This window comes from Triticum urartu, chromosome 7, assembly GCF_003073215.2.
Source record: "Triticum urartu cultivar G1812 chromosome 7, Tu2.1, whole genome shotgun sequence".
In the NCBI taxonomy this organism is placed as follows: Eukaryota; Viridiplantae; Streptophyta; class Magnoliopsida; order Poales; family Poaceae; genus Triticum; species Triticum urartu.
In genome coordinates this window covers 102,556,495-102,570,902 of record NC_053028.1, presented here as the reverse complement: position 1 = coordinate 102,570,902, position 14,408 = coordinate 102,556,495, and positions in this window count along the sequence as shown.

Sequence of the window (14,408 nt, the reverse complement as noted above, 5' to 3'; positions counted from 1 at the left end):
GGCCAGGCATCTTCAATTTGAGATACACATAACATGGTCGGGCCATGAAGGGTGCATAAGCTGGCCTGCCCAAAATAGCGTGGTAGGCACTCTGGAAGTCTACAACTTCAAATGTCAAGTTCTCTTTGCGGTAATTCTTGGAATCACCGATAACCACATCAAGAGCCATCTGGCCGAGTGATTCAGCATTCTTCCCAGGAATGACTCCATGGAAACTCATGTTGCTGGCACTGAGTCTGGACATCGGAATGCCCATCCCTTTCAACGTCTCAGCATACAATATGTTCAAACCACTGCCACCATCCATCAAGACTTTGGTCAGTTGAGTGCCTTCAACCACTGGGTCGACCACCAGAGCTTGCCTCCCATGGGTGGCAATATGCATTTGGTGACCGGACTGGTCGAACGTGATGGCAGTCTGGGACCATTTCAAATAACTTGGTGTCGCCGGAGCAACCATATTCACCTCTCAGTTGATGACTTTCAGTCGACTTTTGCTCTCAACATCAGCAAAAATCATCAAGGTGGAATTGACTTGGGGGTATCCGTCGTCACTGTCCTCTTTGTCCTCGACCTTGTCCGACTCCTTTTCCTTACCTTTGGGCTGCTTGCCTTGGAACTGTTGGATCAAGAGTCGCCACTATCGAGTGGTATGTTTTGGGTAAATGAAATTACCCTCTTCATCTTTCTTTGTGTGGACGAGACATGGCAAGTCCAACACATCATTTCCGTCCTGGTCTTTAACCTTTTTGGGGTTCCAAGGCCCTTTAGGTTTCCCTTTAAACTTTCCTTGGGTTAAAGCCAGGGCTTCCCCGGGAGCCGCTGGCTCGGCTTTCCGCTTCTGTTTCCGATTGGAATTGCCTCCGGGTTCTTGGGCGACTGACTTGAGTTTGCCACTCCTGAGTCAATCCTCATCTTCGCCATTAGCGTACTTGGTGGCAATCTCCATCATCCGATTCAGGGACATATCCCTGATTCGACCAAATTTCAAATTCAGTTCTCTGTACTTGACGCCTTCCTTGAAGGCACAAACTGCTTGGTGGTCAGGCACATTCTCCATCGAGTGATGTAACGTGATCCACCTCTGGATGTAATCCCTCAAAGTTTCATTCGGCTTCTGTACACAAGACCGCAGTACCGTCAGCCCTGCCGGTCGCTTGCACGTACCTTCAAATGTGGTGACGAACACTTGGGAGAGATCCTCCCAAGTGTAAATGCTGCTAGGCGCTAACTGGTTCAGCCACGCTCTAGCCGAGCCCTCCAACATGAGAGGCAGGTGCTTCATGGCCACTTCATCATTGCCGCCGCCGATCTGGACGACCACTCAGTAATCTTCAAGCCAAGTATCGGGCTTGGACTCGCCAGTGAACTTACTGACTCCAGTCACCAACCTGAAGTTGGGAGGAACCACAGCGGCCCTAATGGCTCTACTAAAGCACTCTGGCCCCGAAACATTTACTCTGCTGCTGGTAGGTGCATCTCTGTCGTGACCTTCTCGGTGAGCCCTGTTCCTGTCGACCAAACCCTGGACGAGAATGGATCTCGCGTCAAAGCCTGGCCCTCTGGGGTCGACTGGAATCCTTCGCCCACCACTATGAGGGCACCTGTCATCCTGCTGGTGAGGCACATACGACCCGCTCCTCGGGGGAGGCGTCGGCACTCGACGTCGACCGTCACGATCGACTTGGTGATCATACTGCTCATGGTTCCCATACTGTTCATGCCGGTCTCCACGTCCCTCACGCCTCGGGGGCGATCTCGGGCTATGAGCCGACTAGACTGTGTCTGCGGCAATGGATCTGCTGTGAATCCTGTTCCGTGACTGAGAAACAGCGGAATTCTGATCTCCTGCTGCCCGGAGTAACGCTCTGATCTGCGGCAAGCCTCTGCCAGCCTCCGACTGGGAAGGCTGAATCGACTCTGCTATACGGGCCGCAGCTGCTAAATTCTGAATCGGAGTTCGATATACCTGTGGGGGCGGGAAGAGCTGACGTCGACTGGATTCGGGAACCCGTTGTCGCGCACGCTCGTCGAGTGCTCGCTGGAGGTTCCCCGGTCGAGTGCGCTCGGCCAAGTTTGCCAGGCACGCATCCTCCAAGGCGCGAGCCTTGGGGGTTTCTCCAACGATAGGAGTGTGCAGTGCATCCATGTTCCGGCGGCGAAGTTCTTCTCTCTGCAGCGATGTGAGAGGCTCAGGGAGATACTCCTCATGGAGACGCGACGGGTCGCCTCCACCTGCACCTCCGTCGGTGCGGGGAAAACCGGGAGGACTGGGCGGTCCATCGACCATCAGAACCTCCACCGCCGGATCGCTGCTATCACACTGGGATGCGATCTCTGTGGAGCCAGTCGAATAGGCCGTAGAGGGATTCGTCGGGCTCGATTGCCGCGACTTGAGGGGTGGCCGACTGACATGCCACCGCGTGCCTCACCCACCGCTGAAGTCTCGACCGATCGGAGCGCTTGCGCCAGCGGGAAACGGGGAGGGAGGACAACACAGGAGCTGACCGGTAGGGGGTCGACGGTTGCCGCAGGAGAACGCCGCGGACGCACGCGCTAAAGTGTGTTGCCCCGCAAGTAGGGAGTACGTCCACGTTGAGCGGAGCCTCCTAGAGCCAAGCAGAGTCGTCGACGATGAACGTGAGCACGCCAAGATGGATCTCGCGGCCCTCCACCGAAACTCCGCCGAAAACCAAGATGATTCGGGTTGGAAAAGGTCGCAACTTCTCCAACAAACGCTAAAACACCGGCCCCACGGTGGGCGCCAACTGTCGTGGTTCTAAGTCTGACAGTAGTGTAGGGGGGTAAGTATGGAGAGGCAATATCTTAGCTATGGAGAAGTTGTAAGCACGCAAGGTTTACGAGTTCAGGCCCTTCTCAGAGGAAGTAATAGCCGTACGTCTCGGAGCCCGGAGGCGGTCGACTGGATTATGTGAGTATGAGTTACGGAGGTGCGAACCCTTGTCTCGGAGGAGGGGGTGGCTTATGTAGAGTGCGCTAGGACCCCGGCCATCCCATGTTACAAAGGGTTCAATGTACATTAAGGCAGGGTGTTACTGGTAACGCTAGTAATAAAGTGCTATGATGACCATAAAAGCTATTTAATGACCGACCGTTAGTGTGAGGAGTGACTTTAGGTCTCCTGGCCGTCGAGTGGTTGGATCTTGGTCGAGTGATTGCTTCTTGGTCGAGTGTCTTCGAGTCTGTCGAGTGGAACACCTTCAAGTCGATTGAAAGGTGATATCTTCTAGAGATGTCCTTGGGTAGGGCAGTTAGGACAGGTCCATGACCCTACCCTAGGTACATAGCTTCATCACCCACCCCCCGGGCGCGCCCTCCACCCTCGTGGCCCCCTGACGTACTTCTTCCGCCTATATATCTCCATATACCGAGGAGCACAATAGATTGGGAGTTCCGCCGCCAGAAGCCTCCGTAGCCACCGAAAACCAATCTAGACCCGTTTCGGCACCCTGCCGGAGGGGGCAATCCCTCTCTAGTGGCCATCTTCATTATCCCGGTGCTCTCCATTGCGAGGAGGGAGTAGTTCTCCCTCGGGGCTGAGGGTATGTACCAGTAGCTATGTGTTTGATCTCTCTCTCTCTCGTGTTCTTGAGGTGATACAATCTTGATGTATCGCGAGCTTTGCTATTATATTTGGATCCTATGATGTTTCTTCCCCCCTCCCTCTACTCTCTTGTAATGGATTGAGTTTCCCCTTTGAAGTTATCTTATCGGATTGAGTCTTTAAAGATTTGAGAACACTTGATGTATGTCTTGCCGTGCGTATCTGTGGTGACAATGGGATATCACGTGATTCACTTGATGTATGTTTTGGTGATCAACTTGCGGGTTCCGCCCATGAACCTATGCATAGGGGTTGGCACACATTTTCGTCATGATTCTCCGGTAGAAACTTTGGGGCACTCTTTGAGGTTCTATGTGTTGGTTGAATAGATGAATCTGAGATTGTGTGATGCATATCATATAATCATACCCGCGGATACTTGAGGTGACATTGGAGTATCTAGGTGACATTAGGGTTTTGGTTGATTTGTGTCTTAAGGTGTTATTCTAGTACGAAATCTAGGGCTGTTTGTGACACTTATAGGAATAGCCCAACGGATTGATTGGAAACAATAACTTTGAGGTGGTTTCGTACCCTACCATAATCTCTTCGTTCGTTCTCCGCTATTAGTGACTTTGGACTGACTCTTTGTTGCATGTTGAGGGATAGTTATATGATCTAATTATGTTATTATTGTTGAGGGAACTTGCACTAGCGGAAGTATGAACCCTAGGCCTTGTTTCCTTGCATTGCAATACCGTTTACGCTCACTTTTATCATTAGTTACCTTGCTGTTTTTATATTTTCAGATTACAAATACCTTTATCTACCATCCATATACCACTTGTATAACCATCTCTTTGCCGAACTAGTGCACCTATACAATTTAGCATTGTATTGGGTGTGTTGGGGACACAAGAGACTTTTTGTTATTTGGTTGTAGGGTTGCTTGAGAGAGACCATCTTGATCCTACGCCTCCTACGGATTGATAAACCTTAGGTCATCCACTTGAGGGAAATTTGCTACTATCCTACAAATCTCTGCACTTGGAGGCCCAACAACGTCTACAAGAAGAAGGTTGTGTAGTAGAGATCAGACGGCGAAGAAATTCGTTCCTCACCCACCACCCACTTAGTAGCCACTGTCGACGACCTAACCGAAATGCTCGACTTCAACTCTGAAGACATCGACGGGAGACGAACAGGAACCACCGCCCATAGGGTGCTGGACTGCCACCTCATTGTATGATATATACATGGTGGACACCCCCAAAGAAAGCGATGGCAATAAGGCAACGGAGGATAATCCCCCCGAGAAGCAATCCAAGTACCAGCGTCATCGGCGCTGCTCTAAGCCCTGCCATAGCAAAAACAGCGACACCAGCACAGGAGACAATAACGCTGCAAATAGTGCCGAAGACGAAGACAATCCCCTCCAGCCAGGGTTTGAGCAGGAGGATGGGCAAGCCAGCCTCAAGGAATAGGCAGCAGACGGAGAATCAGAGGATGACAATTACATGCCTCTCTCCGAAGACGAGGTGAGCCTCGGCGATGAAGAATTTATCATGCTTGAGGATCCCGTCGAACATGAGCGCTTCAAGCGTCGGCTTATTGCCACAACAAAAGGCCTAAAGAAAAAGCAACAACAGCTTCAATCTGAGCAAGATCTGCTAGCGGATAGACGGACTGAGGTCCTGGCAGCCGAGGAACACGAACTCGAGCGCCCAATCAAAAGTTTCCCAAAGCGCAGGTTGCTACCCCAACTTGAAGAGGAAGCATTAAAACTTGTGCTCCCAGCGTATGATGCGGTAGACCGGCCACCTCGTGGCTGAGACAAAGTGGCATATAAGCCCGAAGTCCAGCCCGCACCCCGTCGCCAGTCAAACAAGAACAGCAAGGCCCGAGGTAACACACAGGACCGGCGAGACATATTGGAAAACAAATCTGGACACAAAGGATCAATCTTCAGATCACGAGGGCGCGCCCCAACACATGACGACGACCGTCATGCCGGATATACCAAAAGCAAATCCGGCCGGGCCGAACACAGCAGACAAGACTCGTACGAACTGCGTCGTGACATAGTCCGGCACAGAGGTGCCGCACACCCCCTATGCTTCACCGATGAAGTAATGGATCATGAATTCCCAGAAGGGTTTGAACCCATGAACATTGAATCATACGACGGTACTACTGACCCCGCGGTATGGATAGAGGATTTCTTCCTCCACATTCACATGGCCCGCGGGGATGATCTACACGCCATCAAGTACCTCCCGTTAAAACTCAAAGGACCAGATCGGCATTGGCTAAATAGCTTGCCAGCAAACTCCATCGGAAGTTGGGAGAACCTGGCAAACACATTCCTATACAACTTCCGGGGCACTTATGTGCGACCACCGGATGCTGATGATTAAAGTCACATAAAACAACAGCCCGGAGAGTCAGCCAGGAAATTTTGGACTCGGTTCCTAACCAAAAAGAAACAAATCATGGACTGTCCGGATGCCGAAGCCCTAGCGGCCTTTAAACATAACATCTGTGATGAGTGGCTCGCCAGACATCTCGACCAAGAGAAGCCAAAGTCCATGGCAGCCCTCAAAACACTCATGACCCGCTTCTGCGCGGGCGAGGATAGCTGGTTGGCCCGTAGCGACAACACAGCAAGCAACCCTGGCACATCGGAGACCAGAGACAGCAACGGCAAGCCACGTCGCAACAGATACAAGTGTCGCAACAACAACGATAACGCCGAAGACACAGCAGTCAATGCCGGATTCAGCGGAAAAAGCCGTTCAAAAGAAACAATCCGGGCCCGTCCAGTTTGGACCGCATACTCGACCGCTCGTGTCAAATTCACAGCACCCTCGATAAGCCAGCCAACCACACCAACAGAGAATGCTGGGTGTTCAAACAGGCAGGCAAGTTGAATGCCGAGAGCAAGGAAAAGGGGCTTCATAGCAACGACGAGGAGGAGCCCCGTCCGCCGAACACAAGAGGACAGAAGTAATTTCCTCCCCAAGTGAAAATGGTGAAGATGATATACGCAACCCATATCCCCAAGCAGGAATGAAAGCGTGCACTCAGGGACGTCTACGCGATGGAGCCAGTCGCCCCAAAGTTCAACCCATGGTCTTCTTGTCCGATTACTTTTGACTGCAGGGACCACCCCACTAGAATCCGTTATGGCGGTTCTGCCGCATTGGTCCTTGATCCCATCATCGGCAAATTCCACCTGACTCGAGTCCTTATGGACGGTGGCAGCATCCTGAACCTGCTTTATCAGGATACGGTGCGCAAAATGGGTATAGACCCCTTGAGGATCAAACCCACAAAAACCACCATCAAAGGTGTCATACCAGGTGTAGAGGCCTGTTGCATGGGCTCAATCACACTAGAAGTGGTCTTCGGATCTCCGGATAACTTCCGAAGAGAAGATTTAATCTTCGATATTGTCCCCTTCTGCAGTGGCTATCACACACAACTAACCGCATTCGCTAGATTCAATGCGGTACCGCATTATGCATACCTCAAGGTCAAAATGCCAGGACCTCGTGGGGTTATAACAGTTAACGGCAACACAGAACGCTCGCTCCGGATGGAGGAGCACACTGCGGCCCTTGCAGCAGAAGTGCAAAGCAGCCTTTTGAGGCAAACTGCCAACTCGGCGACAAGGTCCACAGACACATTCAAGCGAGTCCGGAATAACCCGCAACAGAATCACCAGGCACGTTTAGAGCTCGCCTAGCAATTCGGCCTCCGTCCTAGTCCTAGTCAAGCAATGAAATTTGCACTGCGCGTAAATAACTACGCACTAAAGATACCATGGGTATAGGCGGAGGCACGTCTATGGCACGTCCAAAAATGCGGTTCAACTGCCTTAGGACTAGTATATCTTTATCATTTTCTTCCTTTCAGGACCCTATTCTCTAGGGGCCCTCTCCGATAGCTAGATCATCGGACCCATCACGGGAGGGAAGCACCAAGGGAGCAAGATGCTTTGACGTACAAGGGAATACCCAGTTGGTCTCTCATACCGATCGTTATACCTGTTTTACATAACCGCACGCAGCTCGCCGTTGGATCGGACATGTCAGATAATCCTATAAATAACAATGCACAGCGTCAACTTATTATTACATTTCTTCGTCTTTTTTTTCTTGTTTGTCTATTCACGACAAGTTGCTCCCGTACATTCCGGAACGTTCAGTACGCCAGGGGCTTCAGTGTACCCCATAACACGGCAAGAAAAGTCCGAACACTTTCGACAGTGCGGCACCCTGAGCTTATAGCATTATATGCATCAACTCCGAATCATGTCTTGGGTCAATAGTTTGGTTTGCCCGGCTCCCATGTTTTGGTGCCTTATGTTCCGCTATATTGGCTAAGGTAGCACTGGGAGAACTACTGCGATTGTGTCCCGGTTCTTCCGGACGAGCACCTCAGTAGAGAAAGCCGAAAAGTGACTGTCATGATGCGGCGAGAGCTGGTCGCTGTTCGAGAGGTCCCAAATCCCTAAAGGTTTTTTCCGCTTCACGCGAGGAATCAGCCTTGTCCGATTTAGGCGTTCATAGCGCCCCAAGTTGGGCCTTCCGAATACTAGGGGCTTTGCCAAAATTTAAAATTGTAGACTTCTATGGCTAAGTGAGAGTGATAAAGCTTTATAGTCCGATCGCCTGGTTCATTGTGTTGAACACCTCCTTTGAAGGACCCTAAACTGGGAGAAAGAGTGATCAGATTTATCCCGAACACCTCAGTACTAGCTACATTGGGGCAGAAGCCGACGACTAGCCAACTCTCAGATTAAACGGCCGCATAGAAGGTAATATTTTAAATCAACAAGCGTTACATAGCGCAGATGAACTCGTTTTCATATTACAGGATCACATGAGTACATTCATTCAAATATTATATCCTTAGAACATTCCTCCGCCACAAGGCAGGCACCCTTCAGGATGCTATCATAATACTTTTCGGGGCGGCGATGCTCCTTGCCCATCGGCGGCCCCTCCTTCACCAGCTTCTCGGGGTCCATCTTCGCCCAGTGCACTTACGCTCACGCAAAAGTCCTGCGCGCACCCTCAATGCAGACGGACCGCTTTATGACTTCAAGCCATGGGCAGGCATTCACAAGTAGCCTCGCCTGGCCGAAGTAGCCGCCAGGCAGGGGCTCACCAGGCCACATCCAGACTATGAGGCCCTTCATGGCCTGTTCGGCCGCCTTGTGGAGCTCGACCAATTGCTTCAACTATTCGCTGAAGGGCATCGGACGTTCGGTCCCAGTATACTGAGACCAGAACAACTTCCCCGTCGAGCTCCCTTCCTCGATCCGATAAAATTCCGCGGTATCGGACACACTGCAGGGAAGATCTGCGAACGCTCCTGGAGAGCTCCGAACTCGGGTAAGTAAAAGGAAAGTTTCCTTCACATGCTTGCTTTGCATAATGAATTCCTTACCCGAAGCTATCTTGTGGACCGCCTGAAGATCCTGGAGGGCCTTGTGGGCTTCGTCCGTGGCATTTTTTGCATTCTCAAGGGCCTTCGCAAGCTCAGACCCTTGCGTCTTAGAGTCACGCTCCAAGGACTCGTATTTTTTGACGAAATCCTGGAGCTCTTGCCGCACCTCGCCGACTCGAGCCTCTTGCTTCTCGCGCTCGGTGCGCTCCTTGGCCGCTTTGTCTTCGGCCTCGGACAGCGCCTCCTTCAGGGCCGCCACTTCGGTCATGGCCCCTAGCAAATTCATGATGATCCTGTGACTTAACAACGACATTCTTTTTTATTCCTTATCAATATATGGATGGGTATTACTTACCTTTGTTCTCTTCGAGCTGCCTCCTGGTTAGGCTGAGCTCTTTTTCGGACCGCTCAAGGTCCCGCTTCAGTGCGGAGACCTCCGCAGTGCGAGCGGCAGCGGCAAGCCGCGAAGCCTACTTATCCACATAAGACACATTCTGATTAGACTCCTGTGCTTATTGTTTGATCCTCGGTTCGGCTTTCCTTTGCGAACGCCAAACAGAGCATCAGGGGCTACTGTCTATGCTATAACATTTTCTTATAAATTGATTACTTACCTCAAAGCCAGTTAGGAGGCTGGCACAAGCTTCAGTCAGTCCGCTTTTAGCGGACTGAATCTTCTCTACCACCGCACTGATGACAGTGCGGTGCTCTTCGTCAATGGAAGCGCCGCGAAGCACTTCCAGCAAGTTGTCTAGTGCCTCTGGATGGACAGAGGCCATCGGCACAGACGGCTCGCCCCCGTTAGTGAGGGTTCGCCCGACAGAGTCCGGAACCACGGGAGGTTCCGGCGCAATATTCGGCCAGCGGCCGGACTTGCTGCCCTCGTCATTAGGGCCCATGGGAGCATTGCCTCCCATACGCCCGGCATCTGGGAGGTCGCCTTGGGGCACCCCCGGAACTACCTTCCCTTGGATTGGTGCCCTTCGGGACAACACCTCGGTTTTGTCCGTAGGGCGAGGGAAGGAGGCGGTCGGGAGCGAATCACTGTTCATCTCCAACAGGCCCAGAGACCCATCCGAAGAAGATACATCGAGACGGTCCTTGGGTGGGCTGCATGATCATGTTCGGCATGATAAGAAACAATAAAACGAAATATACCAGAACTGTTATGGTATCCGGATACTTACGACTTCATCAGGGGCTTGTCCCTGGGCAACCACTCCTCGTCGTTGAATGCGTCCGTGGTGGAGCGGTCCGGAAGGAGGGCTCTTCCCTTGTTGGACCCTTCGGCCTCCCCGGATGGGGCGGCCTTCCTTTTCTTATCTCCCCCAGCTGGATGGGGATAATTTTCCTCTTCATCCTCCTCGTCTTCGGTGGAGGAGGGCGTCTAGGTGTTATCGGACGACGATTCCGATACAACCTTGCGCCAGAGACCTTTCCTGGTCCCCGCGGCCTTCTTCTTGGCCTTCTTCTCCGGCGCCTCATAGGGTGCCGGTCGGAACCAGCATCTCCATCAGGAGAGTACTTCCTGGATCTTCGGGCAGTGGGGCCGGACAATCGATCCGCTCCGCTGTCGCGACCCATTCCTGTCAAATAATGTGGAGGTTCAGATCCCTCACATAATCATACTAGGGAAAGAAACACCTTATGAGATATAAGGAGCTTACCGGATTAGTAGGGCGCTTTGCGCTAAGTCCATGGTCCTCGGTAAGAGAAGGAGGTACCTCGGCAGACTTGAACAGCACCCTCCAGAAGTCTTGGTTCGTCGTGTTGAAGAGCTCTCGCAGCGTCTGGTGCCTTGCTGAGTCGAACTCCCACATATTGAATGCCCGTCTTTGACACGGGAGGATCCGGCGGAAGAGCATGACCTGGACCATGTTGACAAGTTTGATTTTCTTGCTTATCATGTTTTTAACACAGTTCTGGAGTTCGATCAGCTCCACCGATGAACCCCAAGATAAGCCCTTCTCTTTCCAGGAGGTGAGCCGCATGGGGATGCCGGATCAAAATTCAGGGGCCGCCGCCTAGTTGGTGTCGCGCGGCTGTAGAACCACCCCGATTGCCATAGGCTGAAGTGGGGCCGACCACCACCTTCGGTTTAACATTGAAGGTCTTTAGCCATAGGCCGAAGTGGGGCTTGATGCGGAGGAAGGCCTCGCACACGATGATAAATGCCGAGATGTTGAGGATGAAATTGGGGGCCAGATCATGGAAGTCCAGCCCGTGGTAGAACATGAGCCCGCGAACAAATGGGTGGAGGGGAAATTCCAGCCCGCGGATGAAATGGGTAAGGAATACAACCCTTTCGTGGTGCTCGGGGGTAGGAACGATCTGCCCCATGCCTGGGAGCCAGTGCGCGATATCTGCGGCCAGGTATCCGGCTTCCCGGAGCTTCATGATGTTCTCGTCCGTAACGGAGGAGACCATCCACTTTTCTCCCGCTCCAGACATGTTCGGAGTGTTTTTGCGGAGAAGATGCGAACTTGGGCGCTGGAGCTCGAGTGCGCGAGAATGGATGGGCAGGGAAGAAGAAGGCATGGGTAAAAAAGAGGAGACCTTATCCCTTTATAAGGGCGGTAGAAACCGCGTGCCTCCCCACTTGCCTGGTAAACTCGCTTATTCCAGAAGCGTCATGATTGATGGCGCGGTTGGGTTACCCACACCCGTATTGATGAGGATCCCAGGATAAGGGGACACGATCTCTGCTTCGACAAGACATGCCAAGAAAACCTCCTCGCAATATGTGCAGCAGCTGGTTGAGAAAAACAGTTCGAATAATAACTGGGGCCATGGCGTGATGTCATGTTATGAAAAGTTGTGAGCAGATTAGATTTGTGGAAATATTATACTCCCTATGGCGGTATGTGGAATTTGTTTTGTAGATCCGGACACTATCCTTGTGTTCAAAATCTTCTATGGAGTATTCGGAGGAGGAACCCGCTTTGCAATGCCGAAGACAATCTGCGCGCCGGACTCGTCGTCATTGAAGCCTGGATCAGGGGCTACTGAGGGAGTCCTCGATTAGGGGGTCCTCGGACAGCAGGACTATATACTTTGGCCAGATTGTTGGACTATGAAGATACAAGATTGAAGACTTCGTCCCGTGTCCGGGTGGGACTCTACTTTGCGTGGAAGGCAAGCTTGGCGATTCGGATATGTAGATCTCCTCCCTTGTAACCGACTCTGTGTAACCCCAGCCCCTCCGATGTCTATATAAACCGGAGGGTTTTAGTCCGTAAGACAACAACAATCATACAATAGGCTAGCTTCAAGGGTTTAGCCTCTCCGATCTCGTGGTAGATCAACTCTTGTAATATTCATATCACCAAGAACAATCAAGCAGTAAGTAGGGTATTACCTCCATTGCGAGGGCCCAAACCTGGGTAAACATTGTGTCCCCCGCATCCTGTTACCATCCGCCTTAAACGCACAGTTCGGGACCCCCTACCCGAGATCCGCCGGTTTTGACACTGACAACGGGCAAGGGCAAAGTGGTCATTTCCGGTATGTCAAACCATAGTGAAAATGAAACCAACAGAACGAGCTCGACGAAATGAAGACATGGGCTTTGGAATCACCTCATTTGGAGTTGGGAGTAAAAGGATATGATAGTTTTTCTGCCAGGGACCTATCTGTAATGAAATCATCACAAACAAGCCCTCAGCAGGAAAAAACTGAATGTGCCTCTCTGGAAGTACGCTTTCTCTAAAGTGAAAACGTACTCCGGACTGAAGTAGAAGAAGAATGCTCCTTCAGGAAAGGAAAACATACTCCAGTTGAATACGTCTCCACTTATCCACGCTGGCCAGCACGGGGCCGGGGCTTGGGTTGCCGACGCGTGGGGCCCACCATGCTTGCTCCCTCCTGCCTGGCCTTCTCCTTCCTCTTTCTCCCGCTGGCCCGACCGAAGCAGAGGAGGGATCAGGGGAGGGACGACGCTGACGACTGCCCCGGCTGCTCCAGCAGTCCCTGGCTGCGCCGAGGCCGCCGACGAGACCGATGAGTAGCACCGCGTCCATCTGGGCATGTTGTGGGCGCCATGGAGGGACGGGGTGGCGGCGCCTCGCGGAGGCAGAGAACATGCGGCAGCGGCCGACTCTTGGGGTCACGGCTGAGGCGCTCCGGCGAGAGGGTGGGTGGTGTAGAGGTTCGCCGGAGCACGGGGAAGACTCTGGTGAGGTCATTGGGTGGTGGAGGGGACCGGATGGCTCGGATTTAAGCCGAGCTTCACGGCGACCATAGAGGCATAGGGCCACAAGGAGAGGCTCTGGAGCTTGTGGGAGAGGTCTAGGGAGAAGCAGAGGAGTGCGATAGAGCGGTTGGTGAGCTCGGGGAAGCTCGGGGTTGGCTATTTATAGCCGGACAAGGGAGGCCGTGGCCGAGTGCCGCCGCTTGAGCTCGGCCACAGCTCTGGCGAGGCTCAGCGTGCATGGGAGAGCGTGGGAAGGCGACGACGGAGGTAACGGACGAGCTACAGGGGCGCACAGGGTGAGGGGGTGAGGGCGCAGAGGAGAAGCATCCGAACGCCATTAAAGCCTCGGTTGGCCACAGTGCGCCCGGTGGCACGCGGCGATGAGCGCTGACGGAGGGGGAGATGGCTCCAGGAGGACGGCTACGACGCGGTAAAACGGTGAGACATGATCAAGAGCGCGAAGACGACGAGAGGGAGAGGGGCCGGAGCTAGAAACCATTCAGCTCGTGTCCATGGCATGCTAGAGCTCGTGATCACTGCATCCACAGGGGCACACAGTGGCACACGGCCGGCCAAACGATGTCTGGGGGCTTGTCCTTCCTGGGGATGTTGCAACTGAAGTGGTAGTTTGGTTAAAAGTGCTCTGGTTAAAAGGTAATTAACCACTGAAGTTTACTGAGTAAACTTGGGTGAGCACTCACTAGTAGAAAACAGGGCTTTGGTCCAGGCCGGGTCAGCCCATTAGTCGCGGTTCAGTCCAGAACCAGGACCAATGTGGGCATTGGTCCCGGTTCGTGAGCCCAGGGGGGCCGGCCGGGACACGTGGGCCATTGGTCCCGGTTCATCTGGACCTTTTGGTCCCGGTTGGTGGGATGAACCGGGACCAATGGGCTGAGCTCCTGGCCCACCACCATTGGTCCCGGTTGGTGGCTTGAACTAGGACCAAAGGCTCCCCTTTAGTCCCGGCTCATGTCACCAACCGGGACCAATGAGGTGCCTATATATACCCCTCGCTCGCGAGCAGAGCACCCAGTGCTCTGTTTTTCTCTGGCCGAGGGGGAGAGGGCTTGGTGGTGCTCTAGCTCACCTCCTATGCACACAAGGTGTTCGATGGAATGCCCGAGCCACACTACTTAAGCTTTCTCCTCTCCAAGCTCGACCTCCAAGTTCCATTTTCCATAATATTTGTCTAGG